At 35.8% G+C, this 3,582-nt stretch overlaps 1 non-coding gene across 1 annotated transcript; it reads left to right on the top strand.

Annotated features, from left to right (window-relative positions):
- Positions 1 to 3,144: 3,144 nt before the first annotated feature.
- Positions 3,145 to 3,248, top strand: LOC126013140 (U6 spliceosomal RNA). Its single transcript, XR_007497470.1, has one exon. It is a non-coding gene; the product is annotated as a U6 spliceosomal RNA (small nuclear RNA).
- The last annotated feature ends 334 nt before the right edge of the window (positions 3,249 to 3,582 follow it).

The following is a 3,582-nucleotide window of genomic DNA, read 5'->3' as shown; positions in this document are numbered from 1 at the left end:
TGTATGCTCCCACAAAGAGCTTTAACTCAGGGCTCAAATTTAGAATTTGAAAGACCAGCAAGCTTGTCACAGACTCAGACAACTCAGAAGTGAGGCCAACAATCTAGATTTCCCTAAATGCACAAGTTGAAATCACTCTGCATAACTTCACCTGACATTACACTATTTTTTGAATTTCTCCCCTTTATTCTCTTCTCTGTTTTCAGTCCATCCTTTAGTCAACTTCTTGTGATGAATCAATAGTGCAGAAGCAGATATCTTGGGTACTACTGTTAGGCAACCCTTCCTAACACACCTAGATTGCTTTTGTTCATGTTTAGATTTCAGATTAAATATTATTAGAAATTCCATGCTACTTAAATTTTTTTACCCCCAACTGATGAGAAATTCTCCTTTGTTGGATCTCAATAAAAATTCTATATGTGGGGTAGCAATAGCACAGGGCGTAGGGCTTTGCCTTGCACATGGCCAACAAGGTTTGATACCCAGCATTCCATATGGGTCCCAAGACCACCAGGAGTAATTTCTGAGTGCAGAGCTAGGATGCAACCCCTGAACATTGCTGGATGTGACACCAAAACAATATATATATATATATATATATATATATATATATTTTTTATGAGAATTGTTACATCAGGCAAAGATTATATTCGGTTTAAATTATTGTGTCTGTAGTGCTTAGAGTATTAGTTTAAAAACAATAAAGTTGTCAGTAACAAAATGTGGACACATTGGAAGTATACATCACATTGATAAATATGATAAGACTTGAAACTGTTTTTATCAAACAGCTACTATGTGGAAGTAGTTAGCAAAGTTTCATACTGTCATTTTTGTTTGCTTTGTTTTTGGCTCAAACCTAGCTATGGTTAGATATTATTCCTGGTTTTATGCTCAGGAATTACTTATGTTTGGACTGTGGGGCATATTTGGGAAATAATACACTTAATAACAACCCCAAGGTAGAAATAAACAAAGATTAACTTTGTTTACACAGTGAGAAAAATGGGTACCTAGGCAGGAGAAAAATTTATTATCATCATAAATGTAATGTTTAGTTTAGAGTTCAGCGCTCCTCAAACTCTGGCTCAGAAAAAGCAGGCCCATAGTTCCCATTAAAAATACTGGTAAGTTTGTTGATTTACCTTTACTTGTTCTTCTTTTAAATATATTTTTTCCTGATTTGTGTTTTTAATTTAAAAGAAATAAATTTTGTTGTTGTTGTTGTTTTTGGGGCCACACCTGCCAGCATTCAGAGGTTACTCCTGGTTCTGCATTCAGAAATATCTCCTGGCAGGCTCAGGGGACCAAATGGGATACCAGAAATCAAACCGAGGTAGGGTCTGTCCCAGGTTGGCTGCATACAAGGCAAATACCCTACCACTGTGCTATTGCTCTAGTAGTCCTTAATAGACAAAAAATATTTTGTTTTGTTTTGTTTTTGGTGGGGGACCACACCCAGTGGCACTCCATGGTTACTCCTGGCTCTACGCTCAGAAATCACTTCTTTTTTTTTTTTTTTTTGATTTTTTTTTATTTTTATTGTGATCACAATGGGTTACATATCTTTCACAGTAGTATTTTAGGTACATATTAACATTGAATCAGGAGAATACCCATCACCAAATTTGTCCTCCCCCATCCTAGTTCCCTTTCTGCAACCCATATACCCTACCATCACCCCCCGGGCTGCTACAGTAGGTGGTCCCCTCTTTGTCTAGCTTACTATTAGTAAGCTAGACATATATATCTGTTTGGTCTTGGTATCCTCCCTTGTTTCCCCCTCTATTTAAGAGGCAGGGCTAGATAAATCAAGTTATGTGGTTTTGTTTGAAGAAAAGAAAAGCAATGTAATGGGGTACAAAATAAGAAAAAAAAAGTCAAATATGCTGAAAATGGGCGGAGACCTTCTAAAAGGTCTCAGAAATCACTTCTGGCTCGAGATGACAGGGATGGAACTCATGTCTATCCTGGGTCAGCCGCATTCAATGCAATGCCCTACTATAGTTCTTTTTGTTTGTTTGTTTTGTTTTTGTTTTGGGCCATATCTGGTGACATTTGGGTTACTCTTGGCTATGTGTTCAGAAATCACTCCTGGTTTGGGGACCATATGGGATGTTGGGGATCGAATCCAGGTCTGTCCTGGGTCAGCCACATGCAAGGCAAATGTTCTACCACTGCGCTATTGCTCTGGTCCCTGTTAATAGTTTTGTGATTTTTTTAATTGTAGTTTGACCCTCCAACAGTCTGCAGGACAGTGAAATGGCCCCCTGTTTAAAAAGATTGAGGACCCTAGGGACAATGAGAGCTACAAAGGTGCTCCCAGGCAAAAACATTCTTAGAAGAATAGATTACCTTAGCTTTGATCCTATATATTAAAGGTGCCTGCTGATTGTTTATCACCTCTTGTTCACAGATACTTGAATATGGCAGCCTTTGCTCTTAAGGTATCTGTTAATTCTTGAGATACCTGTTGACTTTTAATGTCTGTGAAAACTGCCATTAATATACCTACTAACAAACAATGGCTTACAGATCTGAAGCCAAAGAGCCATGGTGACGAAATTGTATCTAATAAATTGTTAGCTTATTCCTTAATTCAGGACTATCAAAGCTGGCTTTGAACAAGCCACGGCATCTCTGTGTCTTATCCCTCTGGACAGAGGTCAAAGATGCCAATATGATTGACTTCATTGTGGAAAATAATCACAATCCTTATCAACCACATATAAGGCTCACTATTGTGACTTTTCAGCCCTTACACTGTGATATACAATGTATGTATTTGACCAATCTTTGTGAAATAAATAAATGAATACATGACGTATGAGTTGAACATTGTACAATTAAAATCTTGCCATAAAAGTAAAACACAAAAATAAGAAAAGGGTTTTGTGATTTGTTAACATATTTCAGGGACTGTCTAGAAGATGATCTTAATGTTAACAAAACAAAAGAGCTTATTCTTTTTTGAATTTAAGCCAAATGGTCTATTGCCAATAATACTTGAATATATTTGACTAAATGAAGGTGGCAATAAAAGCCAACTCATTATAGCCTAAGTAATTTTTAATATTTTAACCCTTATTTCTGTGGTTATACGTGGCATAATCTTCAGTTGCTTAAAATTAAAACAGTTGAGTGCTCACTTTGGCAGCACATGTACTAAAATTGGAACGATACAGAGAAGATTAGCATGGCCCCTACACAAGGATGACACACAAAATTAAATCTCATAATCTTATAGAAGTTATTTAAAAGGTCTTAGGAGGTCTTCAGTTTGACAAACTTAATGTTGTAGAATTCCCTAAAATATATTTTAGGGTATTCTTTTTGGTGGCCATCTTAAAATGGATATCTTAAGAAGAAATAGGAAGATATTTTCAGGTTGAGATTAGTTTCTGGTCTCAGTTTAGTTTCTACCACTTTTCCATGACTAAATAAATGAATTATTGATTTATATCAATATACAGAAAGAATACATGGTACAGAAATAATTCTTGATTTTAAAGTTATATAATTTTTAGCAATGTTAATTGATTTTCACATGAACAAATTAACATATTTATTTAACTAACA

The sequence above is a fragment of the Suncus etruscus genome, chromosome 6, assembly GCF_024139225.1.
Source record: "Suncus etruscus isolate mSunEtr1 chromosome 6, mSunEtr1.pri.cur, whole genome shotgun sequence".
NCBI lineage: Eukaryota > Metazoa > Chordata > Mammalia > Eulipotyphla > Soricidae > Suncus > Suncus etruscus.
Note: the sequence above shows the minus strand (reverse complement) of the source record. Positions and strands in the feature narration are given on the sequence as shown.